A 27,522-nucleotide genomic window follows, 5' to 3' on the forward strand; every position below is an offset into this window, starting at 1 on the left:
AAAAACTTTTGAAGATTTAAAAAAATTAATTTAATTTATTGCTATATTACATAGTAACGGGAGAAGTTGTATGCCCTAAATTTTTTTAATGTCAGAAATGTCATTTTTCTCTAATCCTTTATTTTAATCTCTATTTTAAATTTATTGTACTTGTTTCCTTACTATTATACTTAAATATTAAAATTCTACAGGACATAGATACAATTGAAATTATTTGTATTATATTAATATGGATAGTACAAACTTTAAATATTTTTACTAATTTTACAAATCTATAAATCTTTAAGACTGTTACATGTTAATAATATTATAAAATATTTATAGTATTTATAAGCTATAAGTAGGTACCTATATACTTATTATTAATTAATTTTAGTAGAAGTGTATCATAATATTAAATTATATTATAAAAAAAAAGATTGACTTTTGATATTACTCACATAATAATTGTATTATTTTTATTTGAAATTAGAAATTGTAACAAGTAACTATCTTATAAGCTTGTTAACTAAAATGTCAAAAATCACCATTTAACTACACTACTGTCCGTACAATCTTTTTATTCTTGAGTATAAATGAAAAACTACATTCTATTATTAGAGCACTGTTCAGTGTGCGTATAATAAAACGAAAGGTACAGAGATAAGTTAATTGTCATGGGACGTTGTTGGTCCTATTTTATTCAAGTCATTGGTATTCACGAGTTGTATTTTTTTTTTTTTCTGAACTCAAAGTATGAATGCATAATAATACAATACGACGCTTCCTTTACGAGTGTCTATTCTAAAAAGGATTTCTAAAATACAATAGTTGAAATACGTTATTGTTTACTTTATCACTAACCAATACGCTATAATATTTTGGAACAACTGCACATATTTACTAGTATATGAATCTCAGTCAGCTCGATCATACGATAATTCAACTAAATTGCAAACCCGTTGTCCGAGTTTTCAATGAACTTTTTCAATTAAAACCCTTTGGAACTAAATTCGTATATATATACGCAATCTTAACTGAGGTGTAAATAGTTATCTTGTATTAATAAATCAAGAGGCGGGATGGGTGTGTGTGTGGAAGTATATAAATTAACACTATACGTGTAGTAGACCAAAAATTATAAAGAATGTTGCTTTCTAATTTATTAAAAATATTTGAGTAAAATCGTTTGTTCGGGAAAATAATGAAATAATGTGCACAAAATAACTTAATAGGATGATTTACCAAGCGCTCTCGCCACAATATTTTCCTTTAATTTCTGAGATTTTTAAGTATGGCTACTTTAAGACTAAATTTTAAAATAATAACATTTTTTTATGCTATTTAATGGGAGTGGTAAAAACTTTTTTTTCAAACCAGAAACAATATTTTATTTTTATATAAACTATTAAACGGATTATATCTAAATCAAAAGTCGAACTAGTAGTTTTTACATCATTAAATTGAACATATTAGCGATAACAGTAATTAATATATAGATTAATATTAATTAGGTTTCTACTATAATTTACAAATAATTAAAACCTTCATATCTTCCAAATGTATTATCAGAGACCCATTAATTCTTAATGCGCAAAGTTAAATAATTTGAAAACTACTCGTTTGAATTTTAATATAGATAAATCAACATTTTCAAAGCGTCATTTTCTTAACGGTTTACACGAAAAAAAGTGTGACTTGAAAAAATAAGTTGATATTTCCACAAGATGCTACTTAAATGTCATAACAAATCTGAATATTTTATATACTGTTTATATTTATGCATTTCAAATCACAAATTTAAAAAATGTATTATTAAAAGAAAAAATAAAGATAAGTATTAATAAATCACCGTCTGAATAGTACGATAGTACGGTGTCTCAATAATCAAGGAATTGTTTAAAGTATTTTTCCTCACATTTAACAGAATGATCGTTTAGTATTACACCAACAAAAACTAAATAAATTAATTTAAAACTACTGTTTTTTTTTTGTATGTATTATATTTTATAAACATACATTTATTTTCACTTACGTTTAATCGATACGCGCCTAATCTAAGCATTGGAACATTGGGCGATGTCGACACATGATTGATGACCCGATTTCTGTTCAAGAAAAATCTTCCATTGCTATTTTAAACGACCCCTACCGTTCTCTATTCATATATAATGCACTGTTTCCATTTTGTAGGCTGTTTGTGTTATAGCTAAAAATTGGCTATTCAGGACAAATAAAACGCTCACTGTGAAAGCGGCTGTGTTTACTGAATGGTAGGAGAGAATGGTGATCGAAGTGGTGCTTTTAGGATTTAGACGCATTTGAAGGCTATTATCTTGTAGAAATATATGTTTGAAACCCACAAGTTATTAAGTCTTTATAGCCAAAGGACTAGAGGGATATATGTCGTTTCATCATAAGGTCCGACAACGTCAACCGTTGGATAGGGAAATGGGATTGCTGATCGAGTCAAACGTATCATTGTACGTGCTCAACGTTTTGATTGTAGAGTGTAGAACATAAAAACTTGATTTAGAGAATGTCATGGAAACGATAATAATGGTAGAGCCGTGTCTTATTACATTTTATATGATTCGATAACAACCGTTTTTTATTTTTGGTACAAATGATACTTTAATAATATAATATTATAGTTTTTATGACGTTTAAGGACTTTAAAATAATCACACATTTTAATAATTAGGAACTGATATTATACATATGTTATTTTTTGATTTATATATCTACGTATATTTAAATTAATAAAATTACGTAGATTTATATTACATATTATGACTCTTATATTATACCACTTAAATATTTTGTGACAACTTAACTTTAACTATAATATTTTAATTTGTATTATGGTTATGTATTGTACATTTTTTTATTTAAGATGACATAATTTATAATATATAATTTTATAAAAATAAAATAATTAAAAATGTAAAATTTATTTTTAACTACAATAAGGGAAACTTGTAAGAAACCTTGTATTAAACTTCAAGTATTTTTGGGCACAAAAAATTTTTTTATCGACTTTTTAAAATCGAAAATGTCAACGTCTTTAAATATCTCGAAAAATGCCATAATATTTTAAAAATAAAACCGTGTATAGACAACAGTAATATAAATATTTAGTGAAAATTTCAAGTATTTACAGTGATTCGTTTTTGGGCTATAACCATATAATAAAATCAATTTTTAAACGACAAAGTTTTGTCAAAAACTTGTTTTGCGTAAAAATTTCCGTTTTTCCGTCACATTTTTTTTTTTGTTTTTACCAATTTTTTTGAAAACTGCTAGAAGCTTCTTACTTTTGACCTCTATAATGTACAAAAGGTATACAATTTTCCATCAAAATTCACCCATGAAATTTTAAATTGAAGCATTAATTCGAAAAATTATACTGTACACAGACAAAAAAAATACACACACATCATTGTAAAATCAATACATTTCTCACTCCGTTCAGAATTTAAAATAATATATTAATTTGTATCTAAATAGAAATTAACCAAACAGATGTATTTGTAAGAAGATATTACATTAATATTTAAATTACATACATTACATTTATTTTTAACCATAAAAGAAACAAAAATATTCGTTTGAACAAAAAAAATTAATATTTTGAAATTTTATTTTTATAATATTAGTATTTCAGTTTTAAATACAAACATGTTGTGTTATACCTAATGTAAAATTATTTTTAAGAAAAATATTTAACGATAAATTATCAAATAATTAGAAAATCATAAGCTTACTATCCAATAATCATTATTTTCAAGAACTACGTCAAAAGTGTAGTCTCTGGTATATACTATATAGTATATTATTCTGTATACGTGAGAGAGTTTGTCAATATCATATAAAATTATAAGCTTTCAAACGTGCTCAATCGTATTCTAGTATAAAATAAATATTTTTCATTAAAATAATCAAATAATTATCTCTATTTTCATTTATAATTTCTTAATATTATCGTTAACTTACTGTAATCTAATATCGTATAAATTAAAACTTGACTTTCTATTAAAAAGAAGATATACAAAAATATGCTTAGTATGAAAGTAAGAATCAAGATACCTTTAAAAATCTCTACCATAGTAATTAGGTTAACATCATTATATCAAATTTTCTCTATAACCCATAGACTTTAAGAATACTCAGAAACATTAATTGTATATATAAATTATTATTTATTTGATTTTTATTATATTTATACAATGTTTCTATAGATGTATAAAATCATCACGGCATTAATTATTTATATTAATGTCACACAAAAAAAAACTAATAATCATAGATAACATATAGTCAATTTTTCTATATCGAAAGTTTGAATTTGACTGATAACTTTTTATAAACAAATATTTTGTCTAATTTATCATCAGTTAATATAATTAACTAAAATAATTGTATTTATTTATAAATCCTAATACGATACGGAAAATGATTTAATACAACCGTATTTGTATTAATATTACTAATGTACTGCAGTGTACATGTATTGCTGTCAACTGACAATTCAGTTGAAACAAATTTATTAAGAATAGTCGAAATATATAATCAAACCACCATTAGCACAAGTGTTTGACAGAAAAGCCCATAAATAAAATAGAAAGGTGACAACTCAGAGTTCGAAGACAAGTGCAGCTACTTCGAACATTTCAATAAGACGTTAATTATCGATTGTAAGAAAATATATTTTGAAATTGATTTCTTAGTTTGTGTACCACAATGCTTATCGTTATACACACATGTACGTTTGTTAATTATTATTATTATTTGAATAAATTCATTATTTAACAACATGGTACAAATTTAAATATGAAATCATATAAAATTAACCGCCACAAGTCAATAATGTATACATACTAACATACAAATAACTTATAACTTAAATTTATTATTAGCATCTCAAGTTCGAGATAAGTAAATTTTTCTTAATATTAAAAAAAAATATATAAAATTATTTTCATAAATAATTTTACTTAATTTCCACATAACAATTTGTTATTTTGTGAAAAATTTTGTAAAACTATCTTGTTTACTTAATTTTATAGCTTGGAGGTTTTGAAAAAATAATGGATTTATAATTTATAGCACTAACTTATTTTAAAGAAAATCGAACCATATTTTTTAATTTGATATAATAAAAATATATAAAATTTGTTTTTATAAATAGAGATTCAATGTTTAAAATTGTAATTAATTTAGCCATTTTTAAATATTCACGAATCGCTTGTTTCATTCAAGTAAATTCGTAATTTTCGTTACACAAATAGTGATATTTGCAATAAATAATTATTATATTTTATTATATACATATTTTTGTAGGCGCCATTATAATTCACACTTTTATAATCTAAAGTGAAATAGTTCTGAAACAGTTCTCTATTCAAATAACATATATAACTATAAAAAGAAATTGCTTTGTATAATGCTTTACCTAATATATAACATTTTTCAACAATAAAGTTTTATACAGTATAATATTAACTACTTTAAACATTTTATACAATTTTAGAGAAAAATAACAACAAAATATTGCAGGAAAAACAACTAAAACGTAAAACTTGTACTTTCCAAAGAAGTTATAATTTAGAATATTTAATGTTTTAATATTGTCATATATTTATATTTTTATTCACAGTATTAAAGTTTTAAAATAAATTTAATAATTATTACAAGATTTAAAATGTGTTTATGGTTTACTTTTATAAATTAATTTTAAAAATCTTTTAAATTGTATCCGTAAAAATAATTATCAATTTTTAAAGGTTGAAATAGGTTGACATAAAATGTAAGCTTGGTAAACGATAAGGGTTCCTATTTGCAAAAAACGCAATCAATCATTTTATACTTTTCATTTGAAAATAAAATACGAATTTTCATTTAAAATATTGTTTTTTCAACTCATCTTAAAAACTTAAATTATTACAATTTCTATTTTTAATTCACTTTAATAGTATTAATATTTTATAAATTAATAATTTAATATTTTTAATCAAATTTCGAGTTACTAAATTTTACTTAGTTTATTATATAATTTCTTCCTGAAATTTAACTATAGTATTTATAATATATAAGACTTACCCAAATGAATAATATTTCAAGTCTTCAATCCAAAATATTTATGGACAAAACATATTTCTGAAAAAATCAAAAATCATTATTTTTAAATATCAGTATAATATGTACATTGAATAATAAAATAGTTAATTTTAATTTTTTTTAATGCAGATTTGTACTTTCATATTTACAATAATAACGTGAGTAAGTATAATAACGAAATCGTATTATAAATACTTATATAATTAATCAAAAACTTCACGACCTGAAATAAAAAATATAGTATTCAAATTACAAATTGATGGTGAATAAACCTATATTATTTTAAAATTTCAAATAAATATTCTTGAATTTGGCATATTGTGTTAAAATATTATCAAACAATTAAAAACAAATAATAAAATATTGTGAATTATGAAATTATATGCACATTAGTTAAGCTAATATTATAAAATACGAACAATTTTGTAGTGTGCACCGTTTACTACATTATGAAAAAAAAGTATTTGGTATTTATCTGCATTTTGTTAAGATCAAAGCCCTCCGGGCTACGGGATCAAGTGACGTGATGTCTTAGTATTTGCCACAATACGCGGTAATGAAACTTGAAAATGTACATGTTAGAATAATAAACATTTTCACCGGTGACGGTGTGACTAACCAGGATTATAGTGGTAGATAGGTAATGGTCGAAGAGTACTGGAAGAAAGAAAAACAAACTTTATCTTTCCCGGTTGCCAAGTAAATGTAGGACGGCAGAAAAACCATTTATTATTACGGTTCTTGGCTCCGGAGTCCAAATAATAAATATTACAATGGTGGCGAACCGGGGCAACGGGTGTCGTTACCTCTACCCCGTTCCAGCTACCGATAGTTGTTTGGTGGAGGTAAAGTAAAGCTGTATGGATGGTCGAGAGAATGTCAGACATTTTTGAAACCCAGCTCAGAACTTATCGAAAACTTTACACTGGCGGCTACCACTCATTCGCTATTTCACTTTCTCTCTTTCTCTACCCCCTCTTATTTTCTATTGTTTCAGATTGTAAATGGACTCTCCAAACGAAATCGTCAGCAACGGCAGTGGTGGTTGTAGGAGTAACGGTCTTACAAAAGGAAGCAATTAACTCAGATTTATTGTTCGGAGGCGTAACATTTTAATTGAAACAAAAACTTGAGTATGTGTTTGTGTACATATAAGTACACATTACTTATATGTGTATCTGTTGTGTGTTTATAAGTATAAAATCACTTCCCGAAAAAAAGAACAAATTTCATTACATTCATTCTTCCTTAATCAGACAATTGGAAAATCATGAGTATCAAAATGCCACTTTACAAACACGTATATAATAGTATCGACAAAACTTGATTATATTCTTTCTAATTTATTTTTGTTCAATTAAAAATAACGCTTACGTTTTTTAAACTATAAACCTAGCATTTTATTTATTCAAGGGATATTTGCGAATATTACTCTGATAAACATAACCAACAATAAGTACTGGTAATAGCATATACTAGTACATATTATATTTCTCATTGAATTATGTAGTGATAACAACTCTGTTTGCATGACAACACTTTGAAGGATATAATGTTCAAAATGAAAAACAAGATGTCTTTATAAAAATATAAATTAGCTTGTATAAAATATAATGTATAAAAACTTTCTTTAACATATTTTAAAATTAAATATACATCTTTAAGCATTTTCTATTCTCAAGACTAATAAAAATATTATAAATATATATATTATATATATTATATATATACCATAATAGTTAAAATCAATTATTTAAGAAAATACATTGTGAAAGTTTTTAAAGCAAAAACAATAGTTAACTTAAATCATTATATTATGGTTAATCAATATCAATCAATATGAAAACATTGAGATTAACCTATGTTTAATATCTTACAGTAATATACCAGTTACGCTTTAAAAAAAATGAATGTTACTTTTTTAAATGTTTAAACTTAAGTTTCCAATTCTCAAAAGGTTTTTTTTTAAATACAATCCAATGTTCAAATCATTGTGAAAGCGTTACATTTATTTAGCTTCTTATACTAAAACGAAACTCATGAATCATACTGATTTTAAATATTATAAAAAATAATAAACTTTTCTTTGACGAGAAACAAATTTAGTTTTAATAAATATAAAGTATTCGCGGTGTACACTGTACATACTATAATATTCAAACTATGCCAATTATTTAGCTACCTTTATAAAAACTAAAATACAACATTTACAAAGGATAAATTCTTATATAGCGATCTTTATTGTCTTATTATTATCTAAGTTTTTTTCAAAAAATATTGAATGCAATATTTTTTTTTAAAAAAAAGAAAATAACTGTACATAATTGTTTAGTAATTATAAAATCATATGACAACAATTTAATGACGTACATTCTGTTACAATATTGTTATATATCTTTCCCTATCTATTCTATCTATCTATATCTACTCTAATGGCAAACCTACTTCCTATTATATTTTGTTATCATGTGGGTCATAAGTCTAGTTTGATTAATTATAAACAACATAGAACGATATTAGGATATTAATAAACCATTGATTTAATATCAGATTTACTTATTATAATTAACTCATTACAACTCACAGAAGGTCCTTGGTTAATGCATACCAAAATAACATTAGTAACACAACGTAGTATGGTGCAATTCAAAGGTCTCAATAATTAAACAGTTTATGATATCCATTCAATAATTGTCCCTTTGGCAAGCAAATATTATACATAGGTTATAAATATAACTTCAACTAAATACATAAGCTCACATTTGAGAACATTTCATAAACATCACAATACTGCATAGTTTATAAACAGTTACAATATACAAGGATTTAAATAGGTAATTTATTTTAACAGTATATTATTAAGATAAATATTAACCACTCAATACTCAATAACAAAAGTTAAAATTGTAGATTTAATATGACTTTGAACGTTAAATCGCGACACATAAGTTTTATTGAACAGGTTTAAAATAATAATATTAACGAAAGTTTAAATTTAAACAATAAAAACTAAATTAACAATACAACAATGAGCAATAATACCAATTATTATTTAAAGATATAGAAAATGGTATTCTCCAAGATATTTAGATACGGCTTATTTAACTGTTTTTATCAAATATAGAGAAAACTTTATAAATAAATATACTGGTTGCTAATCTTGGGTTAGAAAAATAATTACTAGCGATATCCATATTATTACAAATAAACAAAACTTAATACATTAGAATATGATCCGTTTTATGATAAAACTACTTTTCGATATAACTAATTAAATATTTTATTATAACAACTTTTAGTAAAAGCTAATAAAAATTTAAAAAATAAAATAAAGGGTGGTCGAGTGAGTAACGCTCTGCTGTATAGTAGGTAACTAAAATGGTTGTGTTAAATTTGAATACAATGATTTGTATCATTGTACACAAAAAACGATTCTGAATGGAAATGATTTGTCAGCCTAAGATATATTTTTCAGTGGGTAGGGAAAAAGGTGGCTTATTTTTAATGGCCTAAATTCCTCAAAATTAAATTTTGTACATAAAATGCCAATTTTTTAATCTTAGATATAAATGCAAAAAATATTATGATTTTCCACTACAAAATGACATGCAAGTTTTGCAATTTTGACATACTAAAATATAAAAAAAATACTACGTAAAAATTTGAATTTTAAACGCTTATAAAAAAAAAATGTGACTTACGATTTTTGATTTATTTTAACTGCAATAAGAACAAATAATAAGAAACCATATATTAAATTTTCAAGTTTTATTGGGCATCCAAAATATTTTTATCGACTCTTCAAAAAAATATAACTGTATATAGATAACAGTAATATAAACATTTTATTAAAATTTCAAGTATTTATATTGATTAGTTTTTGAGTTATAACTTTATAAAAAAAATCAATTTTGTCGAATACTGGTTTTGCGTGAAAATTCCCATTTTTCCGTCACTTTTTTTTTGTTTTTCCGAATTTTTTGAAAACTACTGGAAACTTCTAATCTGACCTCTATAATGCACAAAATATATACAATTTTTCATCAAAATTCACCCATAAAGTTTTAAATTTCAGCATTATTTCGACAAGTTATGCTATACACAGACAAAAAATAAACACACATCATTGTAAAATCAATACAGTCATCACTTCATTCAGAATTTAAAATAATATATTTAACTAATTTGTATCTAAATAAAAATTAACCAAACAGATGTATTTGTAAAAAAATATTACATTAATATTTGAATTACATACATTACATTTATTTTTAACCATAAAAGAAATAAAAATATTCATAATAATGTTTTTTTTTTACCAGGATGAAGCAAATAGAAATTCAAAGTATAATGTGGATAATAAATATAATATACCAAATGTATGATTTATTTAATATAGTTAAATACGGGTTTGAATATGATACTGGATTTGGTGAGTATGAAAATAAATATAACATAACATTTTTCTCAAAACATTACACTCCACGATGCAACTATTACAGATTAAATATCAATAATGCATCATTATATACAAAGAAATTTAAATCTCAAATACAATATCCCTAATATTGATCTTAAATATTATTGAATATTAAAATATATAATTGTAAAAGAAAAATATTACAATTTACTATTTATATTGCCAATTGTAAGTATTTCATCGATTTGTATAATAACAGAGAATTTTGTGAAATCATATTAAATCTATGATAATGATATTAGATGTTATTTATTTAAGTAATAACAGTTAAAAAATAGAACAACAGAACTTTTAATCTACTTATTAATAAAATATTAAATCATATTTTCGTAATTCAATTTTAATTACTACTTTCATATAGGTAATGTACTCGTACCTACTAATGCCATATTATGTTATAATATAACTTATATTAGTTCCAAACTTTTAAATAGTGAAATTTATAAATAATATTAAGTCTTAATTTTTATTTATGCTAATAATTTAAAATCAATGTTAATTGAAACATAAACCAATCAGACTGATAACTTCAAGATTAATCAGTTATTATTTCAAAAACAATTACATTTTTTAGAAAAATTAAAATACATACAAATGTAATGTTTTATAGGTGATACCATAAATTTTTACACTTGTATTCCTAGGTATATAATATATATATTATATAAGTAATAATCACTATATTTTTAATTTTATGTCGAAGCAAAATATTTTTATAAAATTATTGGCAAGTAAAATAGAACAACAAAAATCATTTCAAAAAGTACTCCTAACTATTTCACTCCTATTTTCAAAATATTTTTTGTTCCAACACTGTGAACTGTGTAAACTAAGGTTTCTAAAACTATATTATATCCGATTGATTGGACTCTATATATGTATGGGTATACAGGACTGAACGGGCAAACATAGAATATACTTCCGGATAAAACGTAAAACGGTAACTGAAATACAGACAGACTTAACGGTTCATTTAGTATCGTCTGTGGGATTTTTCATCATTTTTATAGTACCTACTGAGTACTTAACCATGAAATAAAATATGGATACTTTTCTTTATGACGTACCAAAACCAAGACCCTTTATATCTGTTGTAATTTTTTTAGCTGGTGTCCGAATTATAGTTTGTTAGGTATATAATACTCAGTTTTTAAAAATATGTCAAAAACAAAAGAAATATTATGAATAATATTGATAAAATAAATAAATAAATGCATAATTTTGATTTACTAAAAATTATGACTTAACATATTTCATATTATTCAATATAAAGTGAAGATGATTTTTAAGACTATTTATTGATAGATAAAACGATATTAGTTTATAATTCAGCTGTATAATAAAACTAGTAAATTCTATAAAATATAATTAATATACAGTAACACGTCATACTTTTTTTGTTAAAATATTATGTATATTCATCATACAAATTTACTTTAGAATATAAAATTTGGAGCTGTTTAGCACCATGTAACATATATATACATTATTATATTGTGTATAATAAATAAAAAGCATTTGAAAGCATATTAGGATTAACAGCTGTTTCAAAAGCACCCGTGAAATTCGAAAAACTTTACACACAAATATTACTTTTAAAAAATAATGAAAGTTTATAAGCTAAACGATATTAACTAAATAAACATTACAGCAGTAAACAATAATAACGAATAGTTAACAAAAAAACATAAAATGTCATTTCTCCCGGATATTTAGATACACCTTATTTTATCCAATTTAATAAAGTAGTGTTCTTAATTTAATTAAACGTATACTTCTCGGTTTCATCAGGCGTATGAGAAAAACTTTACAAATACTCGTATTACTGGCTTGGATTATAAAAATTAACTATGTTAACGATGTTAATTATTGGCGATAAACAAATCTTGATCATTTTTTTAGATAATTTTTTGATCACAAACTATCAAACCATAATAATTATTGAACATTGTATTTTCACATTATATTATGCAGTAATTATTATATACGATTACACCACATACGTTCAATCTAACAGTAATCGTAATATCAGTCCGAGACAGCAAATGTATTGACAATAACTAATAAGCTACAAAAAATATTATAGGCTAAAACAAACTTAAGGAATCGATGACCTATCTAATTTACACACACTTAAGAGTTAAATAAAACTATATAATCATCAAATTGTAAATAATTTGAATCTAGCGACCCAGATGTTAAGCTTAATTGTATAATTTATAACAAGTCCAAATCGTATATTAATATTTTTAATGAAATTTTCAAGATATTAAGACTATTTGCATTTTGCAAATTGTTTATAACAAAATCTATTCTTATAAAACTACGCGTTTTTTATTAAGTCGGTATTATAAGTAAGTACTATCAATTAACTCAAACGTTTTTAACCATAATATTATATTATACAAGCGATGTATTTGAAAATACTAGTTCAATCTTCTCTATTGCTAATAAAAATATAAATAAATAATAAAATATCCTTAAATACAGAGACTGAAACATAGTATCTTCTAAGAATCGTTTTTCAAATTTTATTATTTAGGTACTATTAAATTTAAATTCAACACATCCATACAGTTACATAATCAATGATAAAAATATACCTACTCAAAACCTACTATACATCAAAGCGACATCCTTTGTTTTCAAATATTTTAAAGCTTTTTTTGGCAGAGGTAATATTTTTTAATAATATCTTTAACGACAGTGATACATACTTTTTACTAACAATATATAAGGTGTAACATATAACAATAATACATATTAATAAAAAAAACACTATGTACATTTATCCTAATAAGAAAAAAATCTATTATAACTACACGTAGGACGTAAATCATGGACTGTATAATTTAATTAATGTCTATTTTATCATTTTAATACATTTAATATTTAAAAAAATAATCTTACTTAAAGTATTGTTGCGTTGTATACTTGTATTATAAAAATATATCGTAGACCGTAGTTAAATGAAAATCCATAAAAAGAATATTTCTTTGACATAATATCTATTCGTAATAATAAGACCTTTTTTATATCTACTAACCAACAACATCAGTCTAGCATTGTGTTAATATAATTTTGTATTGAATAATCATTATTTTATAGATAAAATAAAAATTAATTAACTCTCCATACTTATATTAAAGATGTCACGTATCAACTATTGTTAATTTAGCGAATTCGCATATAAGACCTTAACATCATTAGTCACTGTCCTAACAAAGCCTTGCGAAAATTACAATCGTCTTATCATAAACCTTCACTGAGATGAGTGACTGGAATAAAATATCCTGGTATTAGATATCTTTAGATGACACATCTAGTGACAAAGATACACAGTCCAAAAATACCATTTCGAATAATCAATTGATTAAAATAGTCAACTCAAATTAGCCTAAATAAATGAAAATTTTCAATCTGACTAGAATAATTAATTCATTACCTATTTAACAAACCAAAAAAAAAAATAAATAAAATTATGTTCGAAAAATCTTTTGATAAATTTCTTTTTATTGATTTTACTTCAAATATCTATCGAAAATGGTATTTTAACTAAAGGACGTTAATATGTATTATAAATTTATAAATACAAAAACTAAACAATAAGAAATTCAGAAACAACCAGGAGCATAATATATTCAAAATTATTTTTAAAAGAATAAAAGAAATGTTAGATTAAAAAAAACCTTATAGATTAATGTAAAAAGAACAACTATTCATTTTTTAAAACAAGGAATACTTGAATATAAATCTAATGAAATTACTGGAATTTCTAAGTAAAGAATTTTTCTTTCATATCTTTTACAAATAAATTCATATCTCAATGTTAAAATATTAAATGTAATATCATATAACATTTCTTTAATAATCAAAGTTAATATTGAAGTTACATATTACTAAGATATTGAGTTTTAACTAAAGATTTTTTAAATGAATGAAAAGCAAGAAACATTAATTATACAAGAACATTTTTTTTTTTTTTGTTATCCTATTCTAAGAGCTTATTTTTAAATAAAAGAATAAATCAACAAGTTGCATGTAACCTTTTTAAATAATAAAATTTAAATTGAGCCGATACTTTGAAAAAGTAATTTTTAATATTTATTCTGTTAATATAATTTCTCTAAATGTGATAAAAAACTATACCAATAGCAGTTAACATTTTTTTAAGAACAAGTGTAAACAAGATTTTTAACTTTAAAATGTCAGTCAGTACCTACCTAAATATAATTTTTTTCAAACCTCTATACAAAATAGTTTTTTTAATTCAATATTTAACAGGTATAAACACCCAACTTTGAGTCAGAACTCTTATGACATCAGTGTTTTCGTTTACCAGAAATTACATCACTCGATATTATGTGAATTAACACAGATAGTTAAACAAAATAAAAATAATATATTATAATATAATTTTACACAATTACACGAAAATCAATTTAGCTATACTTATAAATAATGATTTTGTGTGTGTGTATCCTATTACATATTAAATTAGGATACAACTATTAATTAGATCACTCGATCGCGACACTTAAGACATATTCTTATTTATAAATAAAAATATATATCATATTTCTAAATTTCACCGATCGTTCTAATACATAATTCTTATATTTCAATACATTTTTCATAGTTCAGTTTACATGAATTGAGTCAAAATACGCATTTAATTTTGTATCTAAATGCATTCAAAGAAAATTAATTCTTAAACTTAATTATTTATCATTTATATGAACTACAAATAATATTAAAATTAAATAAATTTAACTTGTTGTTTAAAACTCAGCAGGTATAATATAATGTAATGTATAAAAATAGTTTCAAAAAAGAATAAATAATTTTTTTCCAAAATAAAATTATTCAACAAATGTTAACTTCAATGACTATAACAAATTGTCAGACAAATTTTGTCTACTCAAACATTTGATCTATTCCTGTCCTTTTTGTATAATGTGATTCCTAATGATAAAAAGCGAAATTCATGAAATATGCATGAGTATGAACAGTATTTACAGATAACTATCTTTTGCAATTTACATACGTGGTTTTAATCAAAACCTTACTCGTTGTTATATATCTTATAGCATAACGAACACGTAAAAAATAACAATTAATTTCATAACGTAATTTAACTTATTACCCTAAAATGAAGTTCATATTTTAAAAAAAAATGTATCACTGCCATAGAATAAAATTGCATTTATTTAAAAATCCACATTCGCACAACACATATTTCATTCGTAGATGTTGGATAATAAAGTATGAATTTCCATATAAATAAATTGTGTCATATCGCAAACGATAAAAAGGACTGCTATACGATATGATATTATACAGGACACAGGTACCCGCGTAAACATAGTAAACTTTAATAAAAGAAACAATGAAATATTGCATTCATAATTACTGTTGCTGTATAATTCATCGAATTTGACTGATTTTTAGGGAATAAAATATTAAAATTTATACTCAAATAAAAATAAATTAAAAACAGAAGGATTTTAAGAACAAAAAAAAATACCCAAATAATTTGTATCCACAAATTTAAAATGTCTATTATAATGGAGAGAAACACTATAAATAACACTCGTAAAATATCACTATCAATTAACATATATGTTTCAAGTTAATTGTTTTAATCAGGTACAGAATAGTTTGAAGTTTGCGATTCGTATATTAATATTATTGTTCCGCAATAATGGCCTATCAACTAAGTAGTGTACTCGCACATGAAACATAGAATGTGAATTACCTTTGGGCATGAGTAACTACACTGATTTTCACACATTGAAGATTTTTTTTTTTATTTCCAACAAAATATGGTTTTATATACTCACAGCGAATAATCAAATTCAAATTCGTAATCGTGTACAAATTAAATATATTTTTTGTTATTACATTTTTAATTATACTGTTATTTTAAGTTAACCATTATTTATATTCATAATTAATATATTATAAATTTAACAAGTGAATAGAATTAAATTATTATAAGTACCTATCATTACTAATGTTAATTATTATGTTTAATAATGTAATGTTATACCACGACCAATTTACTTAATACAATAATATTTATATTAAAATATAATAAACTATTTATTTAATCTAAATAAACTAAAATACTACTCAATAAATATAAAATGAAATAATTTAATCGTCTAAAATATATAAAAAAAAATTAATTTTATTTGAAAACCATTTTAAAAAATCACAATTTTCTCTTAACTAAACTTAAGATTTATAACAAAGAGACTTAGGGACAAGTAAAAATCATATGAATAGTTTATGATGTATTTTAACTGAATTTTTAAAATATTCTTTTTTCGTGTTGCTTGTAAGTTAGAATTGCGTATTTTATCATTCGGAAAAAAAAGAAGATATTATTTAATTTTTTACCAAGATTTTTATTATTGAACGTTTCCGTTCTGTGTTTTTATTTATGATAAATTGATAAAAAAAGTTTTAGTCATATCAACTAAACATAAACCCCCAATAAAATATTTCTGGTAATATTTTAAAATGTTTTTAAATGTAATATTTTAATTTTTAGCTTATCATATTTTTTTTAGTACCTAAGAGTTTAATTTAAAACATTATATTATATATTATTCTATATTATTATTAAAATGTAAGACAACTCAAATTGTAAACACTTTAAAATGAACCTTAATTAATAAAAAAAAATGTAGTTCATTGTACACATTTATTATTATAAAAATAATTAAAAATCCTTTTTTTATCCAAATTGTACATCGTATTATCGTCATCATATAATTGACGCCTCAGCCATCAAATAAATAACAATTCAGCCAAGTCTATTACTATTTTTAGCAGAATAAAGTTTTAAAAAATAAATAATGAATAATTAGCATATTAGTACAAAAATAAAATTTTCAATTTTCACTTTAAAAAATAACATTAATAATCTAAGACAAAATAATGGATACATTATTTGATATATTCTATTTATATGCATTACCTATATATAATAATTCATAAACATATTATTTATTTTCCATTTGATATTTGTTGGTATAACTCATTGAATTGAATGAAACTAATTTATCGATAGAATTTTCAGTTATAATATTAGTGATGATCAAATTTGGTTTTGGTCTTGCGGTCTCGCAAGACTCTTGCTGCAATACCAATACCAAGATCAAGACCTAGACGGTACTGGTCGAGCAAGACCAAAACCAAGATCAGGCTTACAAGAACAAGACCAAACCAATACCGAAGCTGCAAGACCAAGACCAAAACAAGACCATCATTGCAAGACTCTTGCAGTCTTGCAAATTTTTTTTTCCCCGAAAACATTAGTTATCTACTATCTAGATTTCATTAGCTATAACGAAAATAATAAGAAATAATTTGTATTGTTATAAAATTTGATCAGTATTCATTCAAATGTCGAATTATTGAAAAAATGATTAGAAATAATTGGAATTAATATTACAAAATAACATAATATAGTTGATACTTGTTTCATACTTTGTAATTACTAAAAAAATTTTTTTTTTCCCAAAATCAATGAAAACACCGAAAGTTGTCTTGCTCATAGAAAAATGTATGACTTATGTCCATAATACACCTTTACTTTGAATCGAATGTACTAATAATTGCTGGAAGTCATTACGAACTATGGGTAGATAGGTATCATTTTGATATTTTAGTTCGTAGTTTGTGTGATTTTTCCGTACTAGAGACATTATGTAGGTAGGTACTTAAACTAATGTTAATATAAACATAAGTAATTAGTAATTATCTATTGATATTTATTATAAATGTAATAGGAACTTATAAAGTTAATTATGCTGGTAAATTGATTCATCAAATACAAATACAAATAAAATAGTATAAACATAATATTTTAAAATGCAAAGTTTTAAACTAGTACCTGTAACAAAAATTAAATTGTTTGATTGTTTTATATTATCAATAAACTATATAATATATTGGACTTAACTACTTAAATAAAAAACCTAAACAGCTATAACAGGTAGATATTTAGTTTTTTTTATATTTTGTGAAAATAGCAAGAGTCTTGCACAAGACCTAGACCAAGACCAAGACTGAGTTTGCAATACCAAGACCAAGACCAAGACCGGGTCCGCAAGACCAAGACCAAGATTTTGAAAGCATTGGTCTTGGTCTTGTTTTAATCATCACTATATAATATTATCTTGTAAAATTTGATTATGTAAAATTATTATTTCAAACAAATAATATTTAATATTTCAAAATATAACATGAAACATTGCAAATGAAACACTAATCATTACAAGTTTCTCCGAAAAAGGTTCTTTAAAATACGATGGAATAGACTCAAGGAATGTTTCTAACTTTTGGCTAAAGTATTCTTGGTTGATCATATGCTTGTGACACGAATAAACACGTGCTCAAAGAAATTATGTCCGTGGAACATAAAGCGCAAAGTTCAGATAACTTAATACATTTATAAGAGCCATCGACTTTTCCGTTTTCTGCCATCAGACTATACATGCGTATAATGTATTTATGTATATGCATGTAGGTGAGTCTATATTCTAGAAATTAAGTAGGTAGTAAAAAGTATAGTTTTCAAGGAATAAAAACTTAATACCTCTTAAATAGGATCAAAAAATTATATTTCAAGTAAATTCACATTAAATGTCTGTCACCAAACAACTATACACATTATCATGTTTAGTTTTAGTAAAAGAAAAACATATTTATAAAAAAAAAAAGAAAAAAGTAAGTAACTGATCTAAGTCACTACGATAATGTATATTTTAAATTTAAATTAAATAATAAATCATTACATTTAAAAAATGATTCTGAAAACTGACAACTTGATGTCAAAAATTCATTTGAATATAAAATTTAATAATATATGTAAACGTTAAAGAGTCCACAAATAATATTTTTGATTTGTGAAAAAATGAAAATTTTTATTTTTCATCCAAATTTGAATATTCAATGACTATAAAAAAAATACGTTAAATACTTTATAGATCTTCTGAATTCAAAATTAAGTACTTACATGGAATCTAGTTTCAAATTTAAAAGCCTTAACTATATAAATTTAAATTTATATACATTTTTAATTACAAAATAAATCGTAGTTTTGAAGAATTTTGTTAAAATAAATACTACAAATGCTTTATAAAAATAAAATCGTTGGAATACAATAACACTACTAACTAGGTCCAATTTTTTAGATGAACGCAACCACGAAGTTTAATGTCAAAGCATTTTTTCTTTTATAAACCATGTACTCATAAACAAAAAAAAAACATATATCATTGTAAAATTAATACATTCATTGCCCCGTTCAGAATCTAAAATATATTTAAATTGTATACAACGAAAATAGTGTGGATTACATAGGTACTATAGAAATTAGAACTTGATAAATAAGATATATACATAATACCACACCCTGTTTTTTCTGTTAAGTATAGAAAAATAATTAAATAACACATTTTTTTAATAGCTCATACGTTATAACGATAACTAAAAATAAACCATGTAAATTATATTAGTTATAGTTTACCCTGTATGGTCAATTGTATAAAATAATCATTTTATCATATTTTTATTAAACTCAAATATAGTAAAAACTTATTTAAGATCTCAAATATTTATAGAAAGTAATAAATCAGACATGATTCTAAATATTTGAAAGTCATTTTAATTTAATACATTAGTAAAACATATGTGTATTAATTTAATTAATTTGGTTTAAGTAAGTATATCGTATATGTTTTAAGTTACTACAAAATTGTATTATAATATATTATTATTTATTAGAGAAAATGGTTAAAAACCTGAACTTAATTATTAATATAAGATCATACTTTTAAATATAAAGTTACTAAATAACATTTTTGATAATAATTTAATGTTGAAATATAAATATATAATTTATTGTTATTTTTTATATTAAGCTTTTTACATGAATAAATCACGTTTAATTTATTGTCACAATAATACGAATGAAAGGATTCTAAGTAGCTTTTATATTTATTATAGAACATTCACAAATGTCACAAAAGCCACCGTGGGGAGGGGACAAAAACCAAAAATATTTCAATGTGTGTATTTTTATAAATAGTTTAATTAAAAATAAGATTATCGTTTAATGATTATATATTATATATATTGAATAAGTACCTATCTAAATGAAAAATGTCAATAATCATTATTTTATAGATTTAATTTAAAAAAAAAAAACTAAAAATATAAATACTTGAAATAAATCTATTTTAATATTTTAGAAAATTCGAGTTATAGGAATTACCAATTATATAATATAATATTATTATTATTATATTACAATTATAGCTAATAACTACTGTAGTTGAATGTCAAAATACTACAACAACAAAAATCCCTAGTTAATTATAACTAAAACCGTTAGTTACACTTCTAATAATTTAATACAAATATTTAATTATATACCTAGTTTTAAGTACAATTAATTTAAACCATATACATAAAATGTTGATCAGTTAATAATTTAATCATAATTCAACTAAAACTAAATTAGTAAGTACTTAAAACAATAATTAAAAACTCATTTTAATTCAGTCATTCTATTTTTTCGTTTTTTCTCTCTAAAGATTTTGGCCATTAGATGGGTAAAAAAAATAAACAACATTTCATAGTTATCTTTCGTGATCACCATCAAATTATCTAAAATGTGTGTTCTTTGTGTTATCTAATATTATGTGGTAATAGTTTCATGCTCGTATATCTCGACGAAATTATTCAAATATTTTTATTTTTATTTTTAATAATATTTTTATGAGAGCAGTCTAACAAATTAATACACATCATACGTATGAATAAGTACGAATTCAATTAATTTTTCTAACCCATTTTGTTTGATGTGACATTTAAAAGCGCGTCTTATATATATATATATATTTATTTATATAAAAAACCCTTTAATAAAATGAACTTAATACAACACTCAAGCATGAATGTAAAAATAAATAAATAGAAATATTTTAGGTACATTAGTAAGTAAACCTTTAAAAACTTTATGAAAGATGATATTGATATATTTGTATAATATTTATGCATTTTTATAGTTTGTAAATAAGTTTCTATCGTAGTTATTACTATTACTTATTATTGTAAAAAAAAATCTGAAATTAGAAAATCTTGTCAGAATTGTTATTTCTCAGTAAACGATTGATGGGAATTTGACAGTTCAAAAAAGTTGATAGAAAAATGAGCTACATGAAAGACCGAAAATAATATGCATGTAATGTACACGCATTCTATCTACCTACATAGAAAGAGCAACGATTGAAAACATAGCAAGTCAATTTTACGTCGGATTCACAAAATATATTCATAAAGGTAGGTAACTTTTATTTTTCGTTTTTCTTCACTTATATATAAAATAACCAACACAATAAGAAGTGTGTGTTGGCCACTTGATGTATTATACATATTACATATACAATATACATATACAACGCAATAGAATCATGTTGGATCAGAAGAATTTTACTTAAATCTCAAGACAAAGAAATTATCCAAAACTACATTAGGTATATGTTTAAATAAATATATATGTATACAATTCATCCATACTTTATTTGATGAAATAAGTGTTGGCAGTTTAATAAAAAATAATACAATATAACGTTTTTTGGTAAATTAATCAAAGTAAATTTTATTAAATTACACTTTCTAAAAAAAAAAAGCAGTGTAGTGCAATAAAGCTGACTTTAAATTAGTTTAATAAGTATACAATCAAATTTTGTTTTTATTTAATTTTAATCTTATTTTGTTAATTTTGATTATTTTAAAAATATATAGGTATTAAAAATTATAAGATTAATTCTATAAAAAAACAAAAAGTATAAAGCCACTATGATGAAAATCACAAGAAGAATATAACTATAAATTACAAAAAGCAAGCATGTTAGTCACTTGTCTCCCTTAATTTACATTAGTACTTTATTGTATAAATTTGAATGCAATCGTAAATCATTTTATTTGAAAAAAAACTATGATTCCGTTCATAATATAATACCTAACTATCTTTTGTATGACTGCATTTAAGATACTGTTCAATATAAATGTATCAAAATGAATTATTAAGTATTGAAATGTCATATTTGAATACATAAAACTGAGTTCAATGAAAATAAATCTCTAGAAACCAACGTTTTAAGACCGAATTCCATGAATCTTTATAAAAAAATATTTTTATTCATAACGAAGCTCATTTGTCATTAGAAACTCAAAAAATAATAAATTCAACATAAAAATAATTTCAACTGAGAAATAGCTCAACTGAAAATTTTAGGGGATCTTATTCGAAAAAATGAACACCTACTAAACTAAAATTGATAATAATAATTAAAAAAAATATAGTTACACATATATTTAAGCAAAATGAAATGCGATCACTGGATGGTTTCTTCCCTCACTTTATTCACGTTTTGTAATATAATAAAGCACATATTCTTATTATGCCTTTGGGTATATAATATGTATTATATATTCTCTAATAAAATTATTAAAAAAAAAATGTAAACCTACTCAACTAACTTATACAAAAAAAAATCATTATTAAAAACCAATACTTTCCTTGCAACATATAATATTATAGTCTAAAGGATACCGTTATTAAGCTTATACTTATATCTTCTAAACATTCTATAATCTATAGTTATACAAATAAATGTAGATATACTAATTTATTTATTATTATTTTTGAAGTAAAACTTCTTTTGCGAGGGTGGAACTCCTAAAAATTTCATTACGCTAGACTGCTACGATAGATTTTATCGTGGGGGAGGATCGTGACGTTTCAGTTTAGGACCACGAAAAAAATCAAGCGTATGAATATTGTATTGGTATGATCATGACAGAGCAAATAATGTAATTAAATTATCAATAATTATTTGTTGCTACTATTCAATGCTAGTTTATATTATTTTTATTTCCGTCCAATGTTTATAAAATAATAATATATATTATAAAATCAAATGACTCACTTTTTTTGTTGGCCACGATTATTAATACTATTGGTTTGTAGTTAAATATTAAATTTAAAATATTAAGTTCAGCAAGCAACAGCGAAAAGTTTTAATAACGAAAAGAAGACAGTATTATAATTAATAAAACACGAAAAAACAGTCACGAGTTTAGTAAGATTATAAATCGTATTATTATTTATATTATTACTTAGATAACAATACTATAATCGTTGCTATCATTTAAAACAATAAAATAAGTGTTTAAATTAACAATAAATTTATTAATATTAATGTATTTAAAAAAAAAAATGAGTTACTTCCATTATCTCGGGGAATGTAGATTTAAAAATAAAAGCAACAAGATACGTCTTTTTTCGCCGAGACATTATCATAGGAGATTATAAATATATTTCAATACTATGTTTTCTAACCTCTTTGAAATAGTAAAGTTAATGTCGTTTTCGTAGAAAATAGAGAAAAAATTCCGTTATCGTATTTTAATGATTTCATCAAAAAGTGAAAAATTATAAAATTCGAGTTATTTTTCTGTTCATTGAGGTAGTCGATATAATATGCGATGTATCATCGATATATACATTCGTGAGTGTCTAACGTGGTCTAACGTATTGTAAATTGTAGTGATATTTTTGTAAGTGCGATTTCGTATTGGACTTTTATGTACGTATTAATTAATTTACATTAAAAAAAGTCTATTTTATTTTTCCGTCACAAAAGAAGTTTTACTTCCCTAGAGATCTGTAATAGCAAAATCCTTCTAACTAATAATTTTCAACTAAAATAACAAAAAACGTTTTTAAAATAATTTCACCTTTTATGATAAAATTTGTTATTCTATATCTTTGAAAATGAAATTGAAATATAATACATTAGTAAAGGCTTGTTAATAATGAACCATTATCTAAAGCGTATTATATTTATTTAAATTCTGAACAATATAATTATATATGTATATTTTATATTCAAAGGATAATTTTACTGGTCTTTATTTTTTTTTTCACTGCACTAATTTATAAATGTTACAATCTTTAATAAAATAAAAATCATTCAATCAAAACACTTTCTACCATACATTTTTTGAAATGATAATACAACAAATTGTTATGTATTCTGTCGAAAAAATAGTATTTTTTTCATACTCTTACCAATTAATTTCATAAAAAAAAAAAAGTTATACGCTGATATGTTTTCTGTACTTTAAAAACTTTTTTCTTGATATTATATAAAATTATACAAAATACTAAGCAGATTTTTAATTCACAGTTAAAACTACTTAACGTTATTAGAAAAATTATGAAATTTTACATTTCCAATATTATTACTACTAAAAACTGTCTACAAATATTAACAATGCTTACTAAAGTTTTAGCATTTTACATCGTTGTACCATGTGTATAACGTGTTTCAATAAAAGACTGCTAGACATTCAGATTAACAGCTTTTCCCTAACTGTACATTCCAAAAAAAAAAAATAATCTAATGGTGAAAACATTAATTTCAACTGACAAATAAAGTATAAAAAGTAAACTGAATAAAGTACAGTTGAAATGTGTTAACCACATATTATTATTTAACCAGTAATAGTACTCTATAACATATTGAACTATTGAACTATATTAAACGATTTTTAACACACATTGTATATTTGTATTTTAAATTTAAATTACAATCAAATAATAAATAATTAATATTAAATATTGATTCCATTATTTTCTTTTTTAAGTTAACTATAAAATAAGCTAATTCTATCATATAAGTATATATAGTATAATATTATATTAAATAAAGATTTAATGTTTGTCACTACTAATTAAAAGTAATTCAAAGTCACCGTTAAGTGTCGATTAATTTGTCCAATACAGTCACAACCAGCTAATATCGTCATTAGATAGTAGACACCCAAGGAGTTCTAAAGCAACATCGTCCAACACCGTTGTCACTATTACCACAGACTACGAAAACAAATGTAGCAAGTTTATGAGTAGTGCCATGAATATTATAACGTTATAAGATTTAAAAGTTGAGGATCTTACATTCTTCAAAATATACTCCAATGGCTATAGTAGATGATGAACAAAGTTTTTCACGCTTCAAAAATTTACTTTCCGATAATAGACGTAGCTATTCATAAGTTTGATTAAATTAAAATAACCATCGTGACTCAATGTAACGCTAGTTTATAATTTATTAAACATTGATTATTTATTTATTATCATTAGATATAATATATTATATTATTCATTTATTAAATAATTGTAATGCATATTTTGGTGTTATTTTAGCTAAAAATACATATCTCTTATTCTTAATCAACTCAAAATACTTTTACATTCTATATTTATGTGTTTTTGTATCCTTGAAAACTTGATTTATTGCAAGCCCCTTCACGATATAAAACGCAAACATTAAAAAAAAAAATAATAAACTGTATTTTCCGACATTTATTATGTATGTATACAAAATAAATTATACATTATTTATTTATTTAAAACTAAACAGACCACTAGTCTGTTTTACATTTGTCTACAATGTATAGAAAAATAATTATTGTATTGGTAAATTACAAAGTATTAGTAACGTCTTATAGTAATAAACAATTTGATTAAATTTAACTATTAACTCGCAACAATTGATAAATTAAACCATATTTTAGGTGTCTTATGTATTGAGAATATTGTGATTTTACCCAAATCAATGGTAATTATTTCTATTACATTCTCATCTGTTATGTGTATTAATTTAACATCCAGTTTGTTTCTGATAAAAATTGTGCTACCATTTTTGCTGTGTGGCCATCGACCTGTTATTTTCATATACGTTTTGGATGGATTATAGGTAGTCCAAGCTTTTTTGGTGAGTTTCCAGTAGACACAGCATGTCTACATTCTTTTCTTTTGCTATATTCTAAATTATTTTCTCATTTTTTATGTTAATCCCTCAATATTAAGTGATATCATCACTAAAATTGATCTTGAGAAGGACCCTATAGGTAAGTCTTGTCGACCAATCGCTGAAAGATTAGCCGTCTACATGTTGATGAAGTACGTCAATAATGTTCGTACCAATCAAACACTGCATTGCCTAGGGATTTTCACGTGGAGGCTGTTTCTTACCTACCTATATTATTCATCACTAAATAATCTTTTAAATTATTACTACATTAATCATGGTTAAAATATAAGAATATAAAAAATAACTTTTTAATGTATTATGTGGCAAACAAAACACCCATGATGATATTAGATTCACAATATAATAATAACAATGTAATAATTTTAAGTTTGATTCTATTAAATAACTATGATGCATAATTTAAATACTTTGTATAAACATTCAAATGCACAAACAGTATAAAATCTAAATAATACGTATACTTAACAAACACAATAACATTAATTTCAAATGTGTCAAATTAATTATTTGAATTAACACACCTAATACACTGGAAACGACTGACAAATGCAATAATATAATATTTTACTATGTATTTAGTAGGTACTTATCAAGAGAAATTACTGAAAAGAGTTTCAATGACAGCATCATATCATCACGTGAAATACTCAAATACATTTATAATACATAGTGCATAAAGGTCGTAAATCATAATAAACCCACAAATATAAATATGCGTACAAAATATTATATAAGTATACGTGTGTGAAAGAAATGAACCACTTTTTTCGATTCTGTAATTATTATACGATATAAACACAGAAAAATTCTTCAATGCCGCTTTCCCTAATTTTATTTTTTATTTTTTTTTAATGGTTTTATTTAAATTCTTGTTTTTGACATGTTTATGTACTCGTGATAATGAAGACCATAGTTTGAAATATTAAGATTTTTTTATATACTATTTAAATAATTTCCTATGGAAATTCCAAAGTCTTTCTTTTAAATGAAAATCATTCTTATTTTAAATTGCAAAAT

The 27,522-nt window shown here is 23.3% G+C and overlaps 1 protein-coding gene across 1 annotated transcript in view; it reads right to left on the reverse strand.

Annotated features, from left to right (window-relative positions):
* The window catches only part of LOC114128867 (glutamate receptor ionotropic, NMDA 2B), a 279,007-nt gene that overhangs the window by 200,292 nt on the left and 51,193 nt on the right, over positions 1-27,522 (reverse strand). Inside the window, exon 4 of the mRNA XM_027993467.2 lies at positions 6,082-6,138. The gene's annotated coding sequence lies outside the window, so the exon portion shown is untranslated. The remainder of the gene's footprint in view (positions 1-6,081; positions 6,139-27,522) is intronic.

This window comes from Aphis gossypii, chromosome 3 (assembly GCF_020184175.1).
Source record: "Aphis gossypii isolate Hap1 chromosome 3, ASM2018417v2, whole genome shotgun sequence".
Taxonomy (NCBI): Eukaryota; Metazoa; Arthropoda; class Insecta; order Hemiptera; family Aphididae; genus Aphis; species Aphis gossypii.